This window comes from Macrobrachium rosenbergii, chromosome 44 (genome assembly GCF_040412425.1).
Source record: "Macrobrachium rosenbergii isolate ZJJX-2024 chromosome 44, ASM4041242v1, whole genome shotgun sequence".
Lineage (NCBI taxonomy): Eukaryota > Metazoa > Arthropoda > Malacostraca > Decapoda > Palaemonidae > Macrobrachium > Macrobrachium rosenbergii.
Window position 1 is genome coordinate 19,672,155 of NC_089784.1, and position 23,349 is coordinate 19,695,503.

The 23,349-nt window shown below is 33.9% G+C and overlaps 1 protein-coding gene across 2 annotated transcripts in view; it reads left to right on the top strand.

Moving 5' to 3' along the window:
• The window catches only part of LOC136829387 (endothelin-converting enzyme homolog), a 620,087-nt gene that overhangs the window by 87,394 nt on the left and 509,344 nt on the right, over nucleotides 1–23,349 (top strand). For both annotated transcript variants that reach the window (XM_067087871.1, XM_067087872.1), the window contains exon 2: nucleotides 21,933–21,946. The gene's annotated coding sequence lies outside the window, so the exon portion shown is untranslated. The remainder of the gene's footprint in view (nucleotides 1–21,932; nucleotides 21,947–23,349) is intronic.

Sequence of the window (23,349 nt, forward strand, 5' to 3'; positions counted from 1 at the left end):
CTTCCTGAATATTAATGCATCCTTTACCTGTGACTTTCGAATCGTTACCCTTTTCAGTGTTTACCTGTTAACTTGTTATAACTTTTCTTCTTCAATTTTTTTTAATCATGTCTCTGTCGAATATGTGCACTTCTCCCGCTGTCGGTCTTACGCCACATATACTGTTTCCACTTTGATTTTTATACCCATTCAACATCCACAGTTCACCTCCAAGATACAAATTGTATTAACAAGTATATGCATGCATTCTTATTTTATATACAGTTCCCATTTTTCGTTCTCTTTGTCGCTTAATGAAATTATTCATACTCCATTTCTTTTAAATGATTGTGTTTTCAGCATTTCTTCTATTTTATATTTGGTAAAAATTTTGCTTTATCTACAATCGACGGATACAGTCTGTTCGTTGCCGAAATTCAGACCTTTTTTTTTTTCACCCTACTAACAAATAACATTTGATCAAAAGTAACATACTAAAACTTATGAACTCGCACCCTACTTGTGCGATATTCATTGTATATAGTTATTTCGAAATTCTTCTGGACAGGTTTTGACCTTACTCGGAAGACCGTTTACACGGTTAAGGAGGAATTACAGGAGTGCCTTCCAATTCCTTCCTTTACAGATCTGAATAAAAAAGGAAAAAAAAAAAAATCTTCAGGCTGCAACGACTAAAGCCCCAGTCTTGTTGTTTTTAGGGTCTAGTATCATTCAGTGAAAAGTTTACCTTTTATTTTAGACTTCCTGTATCTGTTTTTATCTGTTTTTTTTTTCTTCCCTTTCACTTACATCCTCTAGGATAACAGCCAGTCATATCATACCTCCCCTACAAGGATTGTTTTAGTATTCTTATGGAAATTACTGTCACGGTATATGAGCTGCCAGGCTTGTAGGACTTTGTATATACTGTACAGTGGTTTTATGTGTGATGCAAGTCCCGTAATGAGCGTGGGTGTTCCTGTGTTTATTTGATCGTCTCTTTAGTGATTCACCTTGAAAATCGACAACGGCGTATTGAGGTGGCTCTGCACTACCTTGAAACATGTCAGTTCCTCGTTGGGGGAGTCGGTAGGGTTGTTGGCTGGCACTCGCTACACCCGAGTTCGAGTCTCCGGCCCGCTAATGAGGAATTAGAGGAATTTATTTCTGGTGATAGAGATTCATTTCTCGTCATAATGTGGTTCGGATTCCACAATAAGCTGTAGGTCCCGTTGCTAGGTAACCAGTTGGTTCTTAGCCACGCACGATAAATCTAGTCCTTCGGGCCAGCCCTAGGAGAGCTGTTAACCAGCTCAGTGGTCTGGTTAAACTAAGATATACTTTTTTATTGATTCACCTTGAAAATCGACAATGGCGTATTGGGGTGCCTCTGCACTATCTTGAAACATGTCTTAAACACACGCCGCCAACTCATCGCACACACATCACAGACGGGTTGACTATTTGTCAACGACTTGTTGGTAGTTCTGTGATTATCCAGGATTAGCCGAAGGTCTGCTCTCACTTACGGTTGCTGAGTTGTTTCCAACTTGCTTGTGATATATATACGATAAGTTGCCAGTGTGTGTTTATGGCATATTTAAATGTAATGCAGACGCACCTGAATGTATTCGGGCATGTGTCCTACCATGCATTCACTTTCAATTTACAACGAAAATGAAACTCTTTCTCTGTTCTCTTTCGGAAATGTCAATAAAATTTAGAAAAATTTACCATACCCTGGTAATTTTAATGATTTGCATCTAAGGTACATATTCCATATCAGTCAGTCACATTAGTGCTATTTCTTTCCCCCTCACATAGCGAATGCATGAACTGATTCGCGGAACACATTCACACTGGAGCCCCGTGTCATAATTACTCATCCATTCATTCTTTATCTTCTCCGTTCTCTTTTCTCTTATACTTGAGAGAGAGAGAGAGAGAGAGAGAGAGAGAGAGGGAAGGCTTTCTCTTATTATGAATAAATATATATACCTATACATATATATTTACATTTATATTTTATATATATATATATATATATATATATATATATATATATATATATATATATACACACACACACAGAGAACAGAGAGAGAGAGAGAGAAAGGAAGGCTTTATATAAATATATATACCTATAAATATATATTTACATTTATTTTATTATTATATATATATATATATATATATATATATATATATATATATATATAGAGAGAGAGAGAGAGAGAGAGAGAGAGAGAGAGAGAGAGAGAGGAAGGCTTTCTCTTATTATAAATAAATATATATACCTGTACATCTACTTCAAAATGCAGAGAGAGAGAGAGAGAGAGAGAGAGAGAGAGAGAGAGAGAGAGAGATGAAATGCACTCACTAAAATGCTCAACTGCTGAAAGAACCTGAGAGCCCAGAACCAGGGTAATAATCGCCTCTTAGAGCATCCCTTGAGAGACTTCTAAGAGTTCTTGAAAGGGCCTTCAAGAGCTTCCAAGAGAACCCCTTGAGGATATGGTAAAAGGAGAAAAAATAGAAAAAAAATTCCAAGATGCTATTATGACCAAGGAAGAAGTGGACGGTGAAAGAATGGTCATAAAAAAATTATGGTCCACATTACCTTGGCAAGCGGTGTACGGCAACTGTCGGGATAATCATGAAATATTTAGTCTTAGTTTGTTGAGGATTTCTTTTAGAAAGGGACTAGTTTTAACTTGCGATAACTGTGATGACAATGATCCTGATAAATAATTTTTTTCATATTCGACCTGGGAAAGTATTGCACGGCAATATATTATTATTATTATTATTATTATTTTTTTTTTTTCCTTCATGTCTATTAGGGCTGTTGGTTTACGGCAAAGGGTTCAGAGATGCATCTTCCTTCATTTATTATTATTATTATTATTATTATTATTATTATTATTATTATTATTATTATTATTATTTGTAGTGGTCGATGTAGAGGTAGTAAAAATTGTTTAATACGTAGATAGAGTTCATCCTAGTTAGATTTTTCTATTTGTTAACAAAAAAATTTTGATATAATGTCTGCAAAGTGAGATATATAGATAGAGAGATAAACATACATATTATATATATATATATATATATAGATATATATATATGTATATATATATATATATATAGATATTATATGTATGTATATATATATATATATATATATATATATATATATATATATATATATATATATATATATAGATAGATAGATAGATAGACAGACAGACAGATATACGTAAACCACGCCTACTGGCGCCCTTCCTTGCGCTGTTCCATGTAATCCAATCACCGAACCATTTTCAGAGTTCAGCATCGAGGCGTCCGGGTAGAAAATCATCGTCTTACCACTTCTCCGTTTTTATTCCGCGCTCTTTAGGCGGTGATGACGACATTTCCCGGGACAAAGCACAGAGTCCTAGGTAACATTACAAAGCATGTTTATTCTGGGAGGTCGGGTAGAGTGTCTGGGAAATGAGAAAATAAGCAGATCTTGACGCGGATGTAGGTACACTTCCCCCGTGGGAGCGTAGTGTTGTCAGTGCACCGCATGCGGTGCACTGTAGGCATTACTTAAGGTTCTTTGCAGCGTGCCTTCGGCCCCTAGCTGTAACCCCTTTCATTCCTTTAACTGTACCTCCGTTCATATTCTCTTTCTTTCATCTTATTTTCCACCCTCTCCTAACACTTGTTTCACAGTGCAACTGCGAGGTTTTCTTCCTGTTACACCTTTCAAACCTTTCTACTCTCAATTACCCTTTCAGCGTTGAATGACTTCATAGGTCCCAGCGCTTGGCCTTGGGCCAAAATTCTATATTCCATTCCATACGTACACTTTCTGCTGATAGTTGCGCGCCCTGATTACGCTGAGATGGAAAATAAAACGTTGGTGCTTGGGGAAAGTGTTAGAAATTTTGTTTACAAAATACTGAAGGGGATTTTTTCTACCCTGATTATCTTGATATGATGATTTTGAAATTTCATCTTGAAAGCTCAAGGCTGCAAAATACGGACAGAAATAGTGTTTTTTTTATATGATGATTCTCATATTATGATGATTATGAAATTGCACCTTAAAAATTTAACTTTTACAAAATACTGACAGATCTAGTTTTTGTTTTTACGATGATTCTCATGTAATGACGATTTTGAAATTTCACTTTTAACACCTGCAAAATACTGACAGAGTTGGTTTTTAACAATGATTTTCTTGCGTTAATGATTTTGAAGTTTAACACTGAAATCTAAAATTTGCAAAATACTGACTGAGATGGTGGCTTTTCTACAATGATTTTCTTGCAATAAGGATTTTGAAATCGCACCTTCAAAATTTATCATCTCCAAAATACTGACAGATATTTTTTTCCTTGATTATCCTGTATAATGATTTTGAAATTTCACTTGGAAATCTAACGTTTGCAAAATACTGACAGGGCTGGTTTTTTCTTTACCGTGAATTTCATGCTATGATGATTTTGAAATTTCACCTTGAAATTTAACAACTGCCAAATAATGACAGACATTTGAATTTTACCCTGATTACCCTGTTATAATGATTTTAAGATTTAACTTTGAAATTTAACGTCTGTAAAATACTGACCAAAATGTTGGTGTTTTTTTTTAACCCTGACTTCTTTTAATAATGGTTTTGAAATTACGCCTTCAAAATTTAACAATTTCTAAACCGTGACAGAGGTGTTTTTTACCTCGATTATCTCGGCATAATGATTTTGAAATTTCACTTTTTTTTTTTTCTACGAAAGTCCTTGAGGCCAAAGAGAGAAGGGAAACTGAAAGGATTCCACTCAGCTTCATAATAACGATGTCAGAAGCCAAAGGAATACTTGAAGGAAAAGGGGGAGGGGGCGGTTTCCGTTGGGAAGGGGAAGGGGAGGGAGGGGGCGGCTGGGTTGATGCCTAGCGGGACGGCCTAAATATCAGGGCAACAATTACCCAACATTTCCTGCCTTGGGCTGGATTAAACGTCAGGATTTGCTCAGCAATTCGGAATTATGAAAATTATTTGGGTCATCAATATTCATTGACTTGTGACTATGAATTCATTTTATATTCAATTATCTTTTAATTAATGCTCTTTATTGACAGGGCCTAATTATATTCTCTCAGGATATCACTAAATCAAAATAATTTTGGCGCAAATTCTACTAATGAAGTTATATTGGTTTCGTGTCGTAATGAGTTAAGGGTTAGTTTAATCTCTCTCTCTCTCTCTCTCTCTCTCTCTCTCTCTCTCTCTCTCTCTCTCTCTCTCTCTCTCTCTCTCAAGAACAATAATCATTGCTGTATGTAAGAAAACACAGGTACTTGGTTAATTTCTTTAAAACTTCGTTCGTTAATGGGCCTTTCATACTTAAGTACTAAATTGTTGGGTTAGTAAAGTTTCCTCATCTCTCTCTCTCTCTCTCTCTCTCTCTCTCTCTCTCTCTCTCTCTCTCTCATTTGCATTTACCCTTACAATCCCAAATCATTATTGCGATTTCTGTCCTCTCAGAATCAAGATTTATTAAATGATTTTCAGAATGGGAAGAGAGAGAGAGAGAGAGAGAGAGAGAGAGAGAGAGAGAGAGAGAGAGACAAATGAAAAAGCTTGCGTGTGTTTGTCATGTGCTTAGACACGGAAATAACTTTTTGTGAACATTCTTTTATATCTTTTTCTTATCCGAAAAAAATGCGTGAGGTTTTGTAGGCGAATTTTTGACAGATGAATATTGCCAGCATTTGTAAAGCCGGCAAAATTCTACAGCAAAATAAAATTATCACAAAAAGTCAGGAGGAATGCAAGACAATAAAAACTCCAAAAGGGTCCAGACTAATAATTAGTTATTCTCTGCGACAATCTATCAGATTTGTATCTTTATATTTGTATTATTCGAGTAACCGTTAAAAAAAAGGCTTTTCCTCGAAATTTTTGAGTTTTCAGTGAATTCGTTGATCTGTCTGGCGAATTTTTTTCTTTCTTATTTCTATTTGCACGTACTATATATTTCACTTGTTTCAGTTTTCCTTTGTTGTCCAGTTTGCTCTTTACTCTTACAGCATCATAAGACTCTGACTCTGATAGCCAAGATGTAAAACTGATGTCTGGAGAGAGTAATTGCTAACGTTACCGATGGAGATATTATTCTAATAATATTTCATTCAAGTAACATTGTAAGTGTATTGTAAATTTTGGGCTGTAATACATTGTACTACTGTGATGAAAGGTAAAAAACTTACACGCCTAAAGGGGTTTAGATCTTACACAGCTGTAGATGTGTAATTGCTAATGTTATCGGTAGAGTTATTATTCAGTATGTCATTTAAGCAACACTGTAAATGTATTGTAAATTTTGGGCTATAATACATTGTACTACTGTGATGAAATGTAAAAAATGACACGTCTCAATGGGTTTAAATTTTACACAACTGTGGATGCGCTGTGCTTCTCAAAGGATAAGTTTCACTCGTTCATTGGCTACTGCGAAGAACACTCGTTTCTTAATGAGCGTGCAATTTTTTTCGCTAATACTTCGATGTCACTGAACTAGACGTTGTTGCAACGACGTCGTCTATTGGATGATAACGAGCCCAGGGGTCCACATCAGGCATCTTAGCTATTGGAACCCTTAAAGGCAAGAACCGTTTTAGCACAAAGCATACGTTATCCAAACCAGACTTCTAAACTTGTCTGATTAAGCGACTGTAAAGCTAAATAACCAGGGAGACCTTACATGGAAATGGGGGCGAATATTAAAAAAAAAAAAAAAAATGTGAGAATTGATTTCAAGAGAAAGATTGGGTTCTAAATCATAAAAGAAATGGTTAGTGAAACTTTAAAAATAGTTTTTTCTCATTAATCTTCACGAATTTCTTTCATTAATGAAGTTGCGTAATCGCCTCTTGCCAATACCTCTTTAAGACTATATTTATCTATATAACATAGGCGAGAACCACGTACGACGGGTAAATAAAGCCGTTTCTGTAAATTCTTATTTCCAAGAATGTCTACATTACCAAACAACTGTTTATCTTATTTATGCTTTTTGCTTCTCCATTATTCCTTATCATTTCCTCTTTATCATTAACCTACTGAACGCGCGCCTCTTTACGTTGACGCCTATAATGTGTTCTTCACATTGATCGAAATTGAAAGTTACGAAAACGGTCAACTGTATTTGCTTTTTAATAAACGTTTCTTAGGCTTTCCACACTCGCACTGGAAAACTTCCTAGAAAATAAATTAGAAACAAAAATCTTCCGCTGAAGGCAAAGGAGTTGGACCAGAGGTTCTCATCCGATGGGTAAGAAGAAAACTAATCTGATATGAGATACGTTTGCTCACAAACATCGATTTTTCCGCGAAGTTGAATTGAGGTCGAGTTACTGATCAGTCAGAGGGTTTTTGCGAGAGTGGAAACAGGTGGAAGCAAAGTGTGGAATATTAAGAAAAACCGACTCTAGATATCATTAGAGATTGTGTGTGAGAGAGAGAGAGAGAGAGAGAGAGAGAGAGAGAGAGAGAGTGTACATGTGTGGCCACATTGCGGTTGAAATTAAGCGGGGACACGCTAAAATATTTTGAATTAATGATAAGATAAAAAAAAAATTGCTCGTCTGTGGAAGAAAATAAAATAGACAATTCATTTGGCTCAGCAGTTTAATTTGCAGTTAAATAAAAAAAAATAGAGTAAATTATCGAAAACAAGTCGTTGATATCAGCTGAATTTACCTTTGAGGCAACGAAAATGATCTTAGAATATGAGCATTTATAAATAAACAGTTAGCCAAAGACGAAAGCTGTATTGTGTTGCGTGAAACCGAACACCGAAACACTCTTAAGAACATTAAAGTGCTATACGCAAGGGAACTTAAGAACTTGGGTACTACTATAAATCATGAGATGCTGGCTGTACTGTGGCAGCGTTATTGTTATGGAGTAACTGTTCATGAAGATATATATATATATATATATATATATATATATATATATATATATATATATATATATATATATATATATATATATATATATATATATATATATATATATATATATATATATATATATATATATATATATATATATATATATATATATATATATATTGGTATGTATGGAAGGGTTGTTGTGTCAAGTGTCCGCTATGGAAGTGATGTGTGGATGTTGAATGTACATGAAACAAAGTAGACAGTGTAAAGTTGATTGTTTACGTAGTATTTGCGGTATAACAAAATGTGAAGTGGTTAGAAGGTGGACATATTTTGGAGTGGTGAAAGATCTTGAGTAGGGGAAAGTGATGGAGCAGAGTGGTTTCATGGTTAGGTCATGTGGAAAGAATGGGTGATGATAAGCTGCTGAGAAGAGCGTACAATTCGGATATGTTGGGTAGGAAGTGGTTTGTCCACATAAAGGAATATTCCACTGTTCATATTGTGTTTTCTTACGGGATATGGCTCTGTAAACTAGTGCCTGCATATTGTTGTCATGATAATACTTTTCATTTCTTAACAAAATTAAATTTATTTCTATCTTTATGAATTTTTTTAGTGCCAATTATTCTCTCCTGGATACAATTTCTTTCTAATTTTGTGGGATATTTTGTTGTTTTGATATTCTCTTCTCCTTTCTGGACTAGATTTTATGTTTATAATGTGAGATATTTATGTGATCTTCATCACTTACTGATTACATCCCATTTCATATTGACAGATATTTTCTTATCTTGACGATTGTTTTTTTTTTTCATTCTGAGCGTGATTTGGCTTCATAGTGTAGGTTATTTCCTTTTTTTTTTAATTTAAACTTGCTTTGTAAATTCCCAGCAGCATTCGTGTGCTCTGACAATTCTGTGTTTTGTTTTGTTTTGTCTTGGTTGATCTGTAATTTCCCGACATTCGCTTCCCTGTTGTGGGATGTTTTTTCTTTTGCTGTTCCTTTTTCACTTTTTATTTATTTGTCTAAATCTTAGACCTTTGCCATCTATTGGCTTTGTACAAAAGAGGGCCTTAAACTATATCCATAACTTTTTATTTTTTCACATGAGCTTGGGACTGACTTGAGAGGAGAGAATTCAATTTCTTGCCTTGCACACCGGAGTAATGACCTCCCAAATCTTAATGTTCTCTTTTCTGTGTGTGTGTGTTTTTTTTTTTTTTTGCCACGGAAGACTCAAATCTGCCATCCTCTATATAGGAGTTCACATTGATACCATCCTAGCCATTGGAGGCTTTTTTTTTTTTTAATGAATTGTTGGATATTATCATATCCTGGTGACTGCTTTCTCATTTCCGAAAGGCATTATTTGCATGTTATATAATATTTTCCTTTTCAGGTCATTATTAATTATATATGCATGTATGTATGTATATAATATATATATATATATATATATATATATATATATATATATATATATATATATATATATATATATAATGTATATATATATATTATTCCTATTTCTCGATGCCATTTCGTTTCCCGTTTGAAAAAAAATATTTCAATTTCCCGACGAAGTCGATCTGACCTCTGAATGACGTTCATTTTCATGTTGCGGGGAATTTTTCATGTGATAGAAATATGTTCATTTTTATTTTGCTCAGGCTTGTATTATGTAGCGACAACTCCTGTGACTAGTTCCTGTATAGAACATAACAGAATAGCTTTCGTGATGAAGTGAAACATTTTTTTATTTCAGTTTTGAATCTATTCCTGATCGCGATTTAGCCTTCGCCTTTCTGAAAACTCATTTATAAATTCGGTGCTGAAAATACTTAAATGTCCAAACTGCTATGAACTGGCATCGCTTATTTTCTGGGCCTCTTTTCCATTTACATCATTAAGCATGTAAAGATAATTTTTACAATGTTATTTTCATTGTGACATAAAGAATTTTTAACGTCAGAATTTTGAGGCGCGAGTAAACCTATTCATACCATATACTATTAGGTATAAAGACACAACGAAACCTGGAAAATACGTTAAATCTCGTTTAGTAAAAGAGGGCTTTGTACTAACCTAGAAAATCAGTTATTTAAACTTTCAATAAAACATCACAACTTTTATTAACTGAACCGAACTCTTCGAGAATTGCACTTTAAATCTCACTATGGAGGAAAGCCCTCTTGCTCTCAGGAAATATTTTAAGGATGAGGTAGGGAGCTGAATAGCCGAGTAATCTACTGATCACACTACGATGTTGTAATTATAAGCTAATATGTATTAACTGAACTTTTTTTTTCTTTTTTTACTCAAAATCAAGCTTACAGAATTAAAACATAGTAATGGCACCTTGAAGAAATGACTCAGAACTGTAACCCGAGTTATTCCATTCCCGAGTTATTCATATTGGTTTGTTATCTTTCTTCTCTTTCTTGGGATGATAATGCCAGACGGTGCGAATAATGTGACAGAGTCACAATATCTGAAATGTCACGAATAGCATTGAACAATATTACTTCTAAAACATGTCTTATCATTTTATTTTCTTTGCTACTGTTTGATATCCAAACTCCCTGTGGTTTACTGGTCCGCTGGTGTAGTGGTTAGTGTCGTGGTATGCCACTCAGATGTCGCGAGTTCGCGTCTCCCCAGGGCGATGAAAATCACTGGCTCTGTATCATGATCAGTTACTGCTGCAGTTTGGGGTATGCGGTGGGAGGTTGAAACCAACATTCTTCGGAAGCTTGAATTTCAACCAGTGGCCCCTGTGTATTTGTTCCCTGCGAGAAGATTTCATCTACTGAAATATAATAATAATAATAATAATAATGTAGGGAGTTAGTGTTTTCACTGTAGGCATTACTAAAGGGTAGTTGCAGCGTTCCTTGTGGACATAGCTGCTCCAAGTTTTTAGCCTTTTACTTTACCGCCGTTCCTGCTTCCTTTCTTTAGTCTTGCAAACCAGTCTCTCTTGCTATTATTTCGTAATGTAACTTTGGTAGTTTCTGTCAGTTCGCCCTTTAGATCTTTGTACTGCACCTTGTTTATTTCTGGACCTCTTTATCTTGCTGTCCAACAACTCCAGTTCCCTCTTTTCACAATCTTAGGCAATAGGTGGCCAAAAGTGCCCCCAGTGAATGGGTTGACAGCCTAAACGTCATAAAATCAATCCCTGGGGCCTAAATCTAAAACATGGAGTGTGTTGTTGATGCAAAATACAAGGAGACGAGAATTGTAAGACAAGATCGGCAACCTGTGAAAATGAAGGGTCAACATGGACGGTTTGTGCATTCAGTAATGGAGTGCTTGTTTTTGCACAGCGTCAAGTTAAATATTCACATGGACGTCTCTGAAGAACTGCACTTGTCAAATGGTGAAGCTGCCATAGTAAACTCTCTCTCACTCTCACTAAAATTTTGAAATTCAAATAATAGGACAGAAACGTTAGTGACAGCTTTTTCTTTAACTTTTAGAATTAGAAAAGGAATTTGCTTACGGAAAGGAAGAACCAAGGTTGAAGGAGTTGGGATAAGAAAGGTAAATGGTTCTCAAACATTATGCTGACCAGAAAACGTAATATTTTGCTACCTGGCAGGCTTATGATATTATCTAGTATATAGTCAACCAAAGTAATTTTATATTTATATTAGATTTAAAATGATTGGTTATCCAGTGTATACAAGCTTATATGACCTTTGAAGCAAACTGAACTGGAGGAGTCAAATGCTAAAAACTTAAAGTTAAAGAAAAAGGTATCAGTAACGTTTCTATCCTATTATTTGAATTTCAACATTTTAGTGAGAGAGAGAGAGAGAGAGAGAGAGAGAGAGAGAGAGAGAGAGAGAGAGAGAGAGAGAGAGTTTACTATAACAGCTTCACTATTTGCCAAGTGAGGTTCTTCAGAGACGTCCAAGTGAATATTTAACTTGACACTGTGCAAGAACAACCACTACATTGCATTATATATATATCTGTGTGTGTGTATACATGTGATTTATATAGCTCCCGTTACCGTTAGGAAAAATGAAAACGGTGTAAATCCTTACCAGTTTCGGCTCTAGAAATAAAGCCGAAACCATTAAGAACTAACTGTTAGTCTACAAGTTTTGCTGGTTGTAATGAAAGGTATACACACACACACACATACACACACATATATATATATATATATATATATATATATATATATATATATATATATATATATATATATATATATATATATATATGTATACACACACACAGCTAAGATTTAGTTCTTCACTGCATCATAGCAGATTCCTTACCATTGGAACAATATCCATCCAGAGGCAAGTTCATAAGTCTCGAGGTATCAACCATTCAACTTAATTGGCAATTCATCTTTCCTGTTGCTTTGTTAACTTGCTGAGAGATGATTCTCCCAGAACTTTGAAGAGTACGCGATAACAAGTCCAGATGGTAACACATAATACTCCTCGCGTGATTGAGGAAGCCTTAGGTCCGATATTCCTCTAAGTGTGAATGATGCAGAGACGCACGGAATATAGAAAAAAGTATTGTGGCCCCATTATTATTATTATTATTATTATTATTATTATTATTATTATTATTGAGATACATAATGCGCATGTAAATATAGAAGACGGTGTGGTTTACAGTTGGTGGGTCGGTTAGTGGGCTGAATTTTGATTGGTCGTGGGTTGACGACGAAATTTGCCCACTAGCCGACCCACTTATTATTATATTATTATTATTATTATTATTATTATTATTATTATTATTATTATCATCGTGGAAGAGAAAAGAATTATAAGGAAGACTGAGAGTGCTCAGTACAAAATTAACTCAAATTGTGCAGCCATCCTGTTTAACAGGGTTTCTCTATAAGAGAGTCTACTTCCTTCTTATATTATTATTATTATTATTATTATTATTATTATTATTATTATTATTATTATTATTATTATTATTATTATTATTATTAAACAAATAAGATGAACTGACTAAATTACGATGCAGAACTGAATGTATAATTTTTCAGGAAATGTTTAAGTGATTTATCTTAGAACATTCTCTCTCTCTCTCTCTCTCTCTCAACACTTAATTGCTGGTTATTTCAATAATTTCATTATGGATTAATGTCATTACTCTAAATCGTCGCGAGTGCTTCTTAATACCTCCATTACTTCTTGGCAATTAAATATCTTCATATTTATTATCTGTTTCTCCAACGCACAGGCGCTTTGACGAAAATCAAACTGAATGATTCTCCTCCATAGATTAAAATGGCGCTATTAATGAAGAAGTTTACCCTTAGCGACAATGTTATGACGTCAGACTTCGATTATGGTTGTAAAAAATATTGATAAATGGTAGATGAAAACTGATCCTCTTCAAATTGCTGATAAAAATAGTACAAATATAACATTTCTGTATTCAGAACTGGTAAAAACAGCTCATGTAGACGCTAATAACGAACATTTGTTGGCCATTTGTTGTGTATGATTTTATATAAGTATATAATTTATATATGTATATATACATATATACATATATATATTATATGTATAATATATATATTAAATTATATATATATGTACTGTATATATATACTTATATATACATATATTATATATATAATATATATATATATATATATATATATATATATATATATATATATATATATATATATATATATTCACAGATGCCGTTCAATATCAGTTTCACTATACTTCAGGGAATAACTAAACACCCAAGGGAATTATAATTGACAGTACTTCACTTCCATTGGGATTCGAACTGCCGTCTGGTTTGGCAAACAATGACGTACAGTGACCTTTGACCACTGAGCTATCAAGAGAGCTAAGTGGTCACAGCTTTCAGTTATAATTCTCATTGGGTGCAAATCATTCCCGAGATGTAAGAAATTGGATACTAAACGACATTTGTGACTAAATATTTGTGAATGTAAACAATGTCATATATATATATATATATATATATATATATATATATATATATATATATATATATATATATATATATATATATATATATATATATATATATATATATATATATATATATATGTGTGTGTGTGTGTGTATTTTAAATTGGAAATTATTCTTGGTGTGTACAGTATATACATATGTATGTATATATACATACATACACACACATATATATAATATATATATATATATATATATATATATATATATATATATATATATATACATAACCATATGTATAAATACGTGTGTGTGTCCTGTGTGTTGTGTTTGCATAATATATATTTGTTCTTTAATTATAATAATTTATATCTATACATATAAATACATATACACACACACATATACATATATACTATATATATATATATATATATATACATATATATATATATATATATATATATATATATATATATATATGTGTATATATATATATGTTTGCAGTAGTGTATTTGTTCTTTAGCTCTACAGACATTTCCCTTTCCCCAACAACAGTTCACTTATTGACACAAGTTTTATAAGGCCCTCTCCGTCCCTATTTGAAGCATTACTCTCACGTTTGGAAGTATTCATTGTCTTTATTGTCAACAGAATTGATCCAAAGGCAATTCGTTTAATTTACGGCAGTTACTCTTACCGTTTCCTTAGCTCCTTCTTCTCAAAGACTCAAAGAACTGTCTCTGTCGCTGTTCTGTTGAGGCGAAGGACAGCCTGCCTTCCAAGAACCACTCAGTTTTATGATGCCGGCTGATCCCTATTTGGAGCATTACTTCTGGTTTGGAAATTCATTTCTCTATAATGTGGTTCGGATTCCAAATAAGCTGTTTAATCCCGTTGCTAGTAACCAATTGGTTCTTAGCCACTTTTCTCAAAGACTCAAAGAACTGTCTCTGTCCTGCCCTGTTGAGGCTGTTAATCAGCTCAGTGGTCTCGTAAAAGAGGTATACAAACAGGCTCAGCCTGGTCACACTTTCTGCTAATTTGTTTGTGTAACTCAAGAACAGTGAGATTGTTCAGTTCGCTAACTTTCTTTTCCACTACTGCCAAGCTCTGAACTTTAGTGTTTTCTGAGATTTCCTTTTTAGTTTTCTGTAAAAGAAAACTATTGTGCCGGGTTGGTCTGTCCGTCCGCCCTCTGATCTTAACAAACCACTGAGGCTAGAGGGCTGCAAATTGATATGTTGATCATCCACCCTCCAGTCATCAAACATACCAAATTGCAGCCCTCTAGCCTCAGTAGTTTTTATTTTATTTAAGATTAAAGTTAGCCATAACCGTGTATCTGGCAACGATATAGGGTAGGCCACCATCGGCCCGTGGTTAAATTTTCATGGGCCGCGGCTCATACAGCATTATACTGAGACCACAGAAAGATAGATCTATTTTTGGTGGACCTGATTATACGATGTATAGAAAACTCGATTGTGCCGAAGAAACTTTGGTGCATTTTTTACTTGTTTCTTTAAGAAACGATTCTATAACTTCCTGTGGAGTAAGGATCTTACAAAAAATATGGAGTCGGTAAAGTAAAAAAAAACACTCGATTCTTTAAAGTAAAAAATAGTTAATTCTTTAAAGTAAAAAAAGAAAAATAGAAATAGGATACAGGCTTCATTATTCCAGCTGGATTCGCAGCTGTCTTAGGTCGGGTGCTCTCCTTCTAAATTCATAAACTCCAGTCATATTTTCTGGTTAGCAAAGTTTCCGCTCCCTGCAATCAAAATTGCTTGCCGCGTAATTGCAATTCCGTTTCTCAGGCGTTATTTCTTATTCACGAAACTTGATACTCTCATTTTTGAGATTGCTTGTCTTCTGCCCCCCAAAAATTCCCGTTCCCCAAATTACTTATTCTCTGGCGTTAATTACTAAAGCCGATTTTGAACGTAGGACTCTCCATTTTGCATGTCCTGCCAATTGCACTAGGATTGTGACTCGCTGTTTTTTAGACACATTTCTAAAATGATTAACTTGCTTGTCTTGGAATTTACTCTCATCTTCCGTTTTTTTATTGTCTACGATCTTCTCATTTTCACGTTTTCTTCCCTCATGGTTATCTCCCCACTTTTTTCTTCTACTTCTTCGTTTGAATTCTCGTTTCCGTCAGTTTTTGGACGAATGAGTGGACTGAGCTATACCTGCTCCATTCCATTGGCCTTCTTTGTGAAATCCTAGAGAGTGTCTTGTTATTGGATTGACTACTTTCCATTTCGTTTTTATTAATTGTGGTTGTGTTTGTTTGTCTTCAGTATCCAGTAACACCCTCGTCTCTCTCTCTCTCTCTCTCTCTCTCTCTCTCTCTCTCTCTCTCTCTCTCTCTCTCTCTCTCAACTTATAACTTTTAAGCACCGTGTTTTTGTATTTGCACGCAACCTACATCTTTTGATAATAATAATAATAATAATAATAATAATAATAATAATAATAATAATAATAATAATAATAATAATAATAATAATAATAATAATTGTGGAAAAAAGTCCATATCCTGACAATTTTCTGTTAGGTAATACAATATGAAAATATTAGAAATGTAGGCTAACTGGGCGCTTTTGAGAACTTTATCACCATTCCAGTGGTGATCGACAATATATATATATATATATATATATATATATATATATATATATATATATATATATGTATATATATATATATATATATATATATATATATATATATATATATATATATATATATATATATATATATATCCTATATATAAATATATATATATATCTCATGATAATTCAAAAGCACTGTCACCAATACTGTTCTTTTTGCTCATGTGCAGTATATTAGAAATTATGTTTTTTGGTTCTCCAAATACTTTTAATATTTCTTATCTATCTTTCTTTTTACCCACTTTAATTCTTTGGCTTTCGTTTGCTGTCACATGTCATTAAGCCTGAAATCAGGTTTTTCACATTTTTGTTTTCCTTTTTTTTCCGTAATCTAGTTTTTCGCTTCTTACTGAAGAATTAATCCTTTCAAACAAAGATTAATAATCAGTACTCATAATGAGCATTAGCACGAGAGACTTTGAATATAACCTCAAATGAGAAATGATGGAAAAAATATATTTAATTTTCTGCTCATTTTTTGCCGCAGAAAAGCTACGCATCCAACGCCTGCTCTAGCATTCTGGGCAAGAGCTAATGATAATTAAAAGCCAGAATACTGTGACGCTTGATCAAGCGACACAGAGATCGTTAGTTCAAACCAGCGACTTTTCTCTTCCGAAGGATTCGTAGCTATAAATGTCAGCTCAGTCGAAAATAATTTCCATTCTGAATGGGAGGTTTTTCCATTTTCTCTTTTTTTTTTGAGGGGGGGCGATTCTTCCCTTCCGAGATTCATGGAATCCGTATGTTTAGAGTGTTACGGCCTAATTGAATTTTACTGTTTTAGCTCCCCCTCCATACCTCTAAATTATTTATGGGAGGCTATTTTTCTTCATTATCCTTTCCTATTGTTACTGCATCCTTCCCTCTCCGTTTTTCTCGTGTTGGTTATTCTTGTGTATGTACACATCCATATATCTTGCCTGTGTTATTCTTGTGTATGTATATATATATAAATTTATATATCAAACCATTCATCTTTGACCTGTAAAATCGAAACCGGTCAGGTAATAAAACACACATATATATATATGCATATATAAATTTCTGACTCACATCAGATCGAACCCAGGTCTTTTCAGATATTTCTGTTATATATATTATTTGATATATATATATATATATATATATATATATATATATATATATATATATATATATATATATATATTATATATGCACAAATAAATTTAGTTTTTGCTATCAATAAAAAGGAATTATTCAAGCCGTATGAGGGAATTTAAGCAGCAACCTCAAAAAACTCAAATTACAGTTGAATAACGTGTCATTCGAGTCAAACAATCCCTGAATTAATTATTCTTTTAGGACTTTACTAAACACAAATCAGATCAGACGAACGTTTCAGCATGATGTTGTTTATGTTGCACTGATACAGATACCATATTAAAACTTGGTTGGTCTTTTTTTCATTTTAGATATGTCTGTGACATAGTTATTTAGATTTTCTAATCGTCCTCTGCTGTCACCGTTTCACCCCAGAAAACCCAATGGAATTTTTTTTTACTTTACTTTTTGCTGTCATTTATTTTTACGTTGAAATTTTTATCTTTATGTTTTCCTATCTCTTCCCATCCTTTCCGGAAGCTAACATTTTCAATTATTTGCTACACCCAAGCACGGAAGTACGGACAGAGAAAAAAAAATTCTCCGCAATTGAGCGCAAGCGTGTTATTGGCATGATGATGATAATCATGTGTGATAATTGCGAACTTGTATCGTCTTATGAATTTCTCCAGTGAATGAGTCCCCGTTGGGGGTTAGTGCCGTCAGTGCACCTCATGCGGTGCATTGTAGGCATTACTTAAGGCTTTTTGCAGCGTGCCTTCGGCACCTAGCTGCAACCATTTTCGTTTCTTTTACTGTACCTCTTTTCATATTCTCTTTCTTCCATCTCCTGACAATTGATTCGTTGTGTAACTGCGAGGTTTTCCTCCTGTTACACTTTTCAAACCTTTTACTGTCAATTTCCGTTTCAGCGCTGAGTGACCTCATTGGTCCCAGTGCTTGGCCTTTGGCCTAAATTCTGTATTCAGTTCAATTCAATCCAATGAATGGATCCAGAATGATACTTGGTCCTTACTTGGTCGTAAGGATTTGAATAAGTGGGAAACAAATATCAATACTCTATTTTTAGATTTCATTCATTTAATTATCAATGTAATTATTAATATTATTTGGAGTAAAATAGTTCTTCCGTTCGGTTCATTTTCCTTCATTTTTCTCTCCGTAAAAACCAGGCTTCGTTGAACCTTTAACTTTTAATAAATGAAATGAGTAATAGATAAATGAAATTAAATAACAGAAAAATGAAATCAATCAGTAGATAAGTGAAATAAACCAGTAGATAAATGAAATAAATTAAACGAATTAAACTGATAAATAAAGAAATAAATAAATAAATCCACTCTTTTGTATCCCAAATCTTTTATTATACATTTCGATTATTGTGGATTCATTTCCCATCCACGCGTCAGCTTCGACTTTTAAACTCATTTACTGGTCTCCGGAGTAATTAACTGAGGAGGAAGTCTTCTCACCCTCAACGTGCCGTTCTTGAGTGCTCTACTTCCTGGTTTTGGTTGACAGGTCCTCTCTCCTGGATCCCTGGTAGGCCCAAGTTTGGACCCGTGTGGGGAAAGAAGCTGACGGCTCGTTTTATGGCATTTTCTGAGAAAACGGAGGTATCCGGGGGGGAGAGTATGTTGAGAATTCGTAGAAAGTATGACTTTTCCATTGAAATGCTCACTCTTCACGTTATTCATTTATTGTGCTTATTTTGGTTATCTTTATTCATTTCCACACTTTCTGGAGCATTTTATAGAAAATTCGCAATCAACGGATGAAATATTCACCGTGACTATATGTTGATTTTGGTGGTCTCCTCTGATGGTTGTCCAAAAGACTCGCTACAGTATATAAAACTGATTATTTTTACATTGATTTAAGGTCATTATTTTGTTTTATTATTAAAACGGCGTTCATTAAAGATCACAAGCTAAATTGAACTAAATGACGTAAAGAATGGTGGCCTGTACTGAAGACTACCTAATGTGCAAATGGAAGAAAGACAATAATCCGTACCAAATTTTCCAGATTCTTTTTCGTTTTTTAATGTTCAAATAAAAACACAAGATAAAAAGGACAAAAAATGTTCTAACTCCTCGCCTAAAAATGTGGTGAAAATTAATGGAAAAGTTGAAATGATAAAAAATGATTTTAGCCTTTTACTTGCACTTAAGAGACAGCATCAGTTTATGTTTTCATTGCTGTTGTTCAATTTGGGTGTCTCTGATCCTGAACCAATAACCTCTGAAGCTTAATTAGTTTCAACTTGGATTAATAAGGAATTCATCTGTCTTTAACTGATAGAAGAATTAAAGTTTCTGCAAGAAATGGCAACTGCCAATAGTTATTCAATAAAACGTTATTCCAAATTTAAACGTTATATAAGCTTTATTGGCAAAAAAACAAAACGATAAATACGTAAAGTGATGCTAGACAATTTAAATGGTAATTAAAAATTTTTAAGAGTATATTCCTTAAAGTACACTATAAGCTTTCGTACAATACAGTAGCCAAGCCTAGTGCTGATTCCCCCCAAAATAGTATTAAATTAGAAGTTACAGGATATTTTAGTGAGCACATTTTTAGCAAAAAATAGAACCAACGTTAACTTGGAATCCAAGTGGATCTGGACCTGTCACCCATCTGGGCCATCATCCATCAGGTCCAACGGTAAATATTTTTGTTTCAAGCGAAATATCAAGAGCGAAAAGAGATATGGAACCCACCCCTGTCGAATCCCCGCTGCCATGTTTGCAGAGCCGCGGTCATCAATCAGCCAAATGGCCAATGGTTTTTGGAAGAATGCGAAGATCACTGAAAATCTAAAGATGATTATTATTTTCTAATGATTCGAATCACAGTCTCCCACTTGAATTGATTAGTGATGAATGTCAGGGTGTAATGTCATCACCGTAATGCGATTAATGTCATTTTGTAATGGCCGAGGAGTCAGACCGGCTGTAGTAGGAGGGGAGGGGGGACGGGTAGAGAGAGGGGGTGGGGGTGGGGGCTTTCGTAATTAAGGCAATGCCACTATGATTTATCTGTGGCTGGCCTTGTGTCTTTCGCTCCCTGTGTGCATTGAGGCTGAAACCACTAATGGAGGAAGAGCACTGTGATCATCTGGGAAATTTATTACCTTTTTTTTTGGGTTCATTCGAAATTGGGTTCATTCGTATGTTTTGTTTTTTCATATATATACATATATAGTATATATATATATATATATATATATATATATATATATATATATATATATATATATAGACATAATTTTATAATATATATATAGACATAATTTTATATAAGTATATACATATATATATATATATATATATATATATATATATATATATATATGTGTGTGTGTGTGTGTGTGTATACATAATTATGAATAGTAGATGTAATTTAAACTTTCCTAATGTTTTACCTTCGTACGGGATGAAATAACTTAGTGACACCTGAATTTTGTGCTTAAGCGAGAATTTCTGTGATATACATCCTTTCTCAGAGCAGCAATTTCTCATTTTTAGTTTTTTGTAAAAGAACACTATTGAGCCGGCTTTGTCTGTCCGTCCGCACTTTATTTGGTCCGCACTTTTCCTGTCCGTCCTCATATCTTAAAAACTACTGAGACTAGAGGGCGACAAATTGCTATGTTGATCATCCACCCGCCAATCATCAAACATACCAAATTGCAGCCCTCTAGCCTCAGTAGTTTTTATTTTATTTAGGGTTAAAGTTAGCCATAATCGTGCTCCTGGCAGCGATATAGGATAGGCCACCACCGGCCCGTGGTTAAAGTTTCATGGGTCGCGGCTCATGCAGCATTATACCGAGACCACCGAAAGATAGATTTATTTATTTTCGGTGTACTCGATTATAGGCTGTAGCGGCTGTACAGAAAACTCGATTGCGCCGAAGAAACTTCGGCGCATTCTTTACTTGTTAATTTTTCCGAATGCTCTATGTTATTGTTCTGTGACGGAAAAGGAAAAGCAAATGAAATCTTACTTATAGGAACGTAAATCACTATATTTTCTCAGTAACGTCGCTTTGTAATGTGTCACGTTTCTTTTGTAAGTTAGTGTTTTTTTATGGCCACTGTAATATATTTTGATTCTGTAATTATTTTTATATCTTAACACCGACTGATCCAGTATCGGCAATCATACTCAATTTTTGCGTTTATTTTGTAAAATATTTGATGTGAAAATGTCCTCATTATTACGTGAATTATGCTCTCAATCTCCTTGTCTAATCCTTTTTTATTTTTCTTTCCAGGAATCGCAGGAACGGTAAGTGAGGTTTTCAGGTTCGTTTAAGGGGTTTTATGGAGCGAAGCTGTTGGATTTTTTCTGTTTATAATGTGTTGTTTGCTGCGATGTAACATCAGTAAACATATGCATTTTGTTCTTCGATTTTCGTTAGGCATCAAAATCTCCTTAACTGAATGAATCTTTTTTTTCAATATCCATACTTTTCTTGGTAACGAGAACAGTCAACATGAACTTCGCGTCTTCTAGTCGATAACGCAATTGTGATTGCAGTGGTTCGCTTTACTGATAGAAAAACATATTTTTCTTCTTATTTCGCAGAAACTTTTATAAATAGTAATACCGGTTGCTTTTTCCGCTACGTCTCAGTCGCAGTGCATTTCAGAATATTTTTGGAACCTTTTGCACGACGACACCGATATTTCGACATTTGTGCGCAAAGCTGAATATAGCCTGTCATTGCTAGCACAACAATAGCGGGTGATAAAGATTAACTCAACATTTTAACATTTCCAACATTCACATCATCGGCAGCCGTGATTCCCTTAAGAGTACTTCATCAAACCAAATATTAGGGGAGCCATTAGAGGGATGAGTAATATATATTCCAAGAAAATAATAACGGTTATGTAAAGTGTCCTTCACCAGCAATCGACATGATTGCTCATTCGACGGATGGACAAATCTTCGTTAAAAAGCTGGCCTGTTAATCTTCTTCAGGTCCCCAAGAGACATCTTGAGTTCATTTTCATCTCTTGAAGTCGTCAGGGATGTTTGACTAAAAATTATAGTTCTCGAGATTTTTAAGAATATTTTCTAGGAGTTTAGTTTACGACGTTAATTTTCTTAGTGTTGATTCTCATTTCAAGCGTAAATAGAGATGCTCACAGAATCAATTTAATTTTTTTTTTCATTTGCTCAAAAAATATGTCGTCATTTTAATGCTGTTGCAGTCATTCTGAAATGAAAGTTTGTTTTATTTTAAGGCAAACTTGTGTTTGTTCTCGAGGATTGTGAATTTTCGACGAGTATGAAAATCAAGAAATGTTCCAAGCCCGAAATAGCCATAACCGTTATTCACTGAGTGCTGAATTTAGTGGGATCTGAGTAAAGTTAAATGTGCGTATGTGTATATATATATATATATATATATATATATATATATATATATATATATATATATATATATATATATATATATATATATATATATATATATATATATATGTATGTATATATGTATGCATATAGTATATGTATATATATGTATATATAATGTGTGTGTATGCATACATACTTATATGTATATATATATATATATATTTATATATAAATAATTTCTTGTATATTAATAGCTCCCTTCATTTTTCGAGTATAAACCTTATCCTTTAATGCCAATCTAAACTGAAAAAGCAACTGCTGAA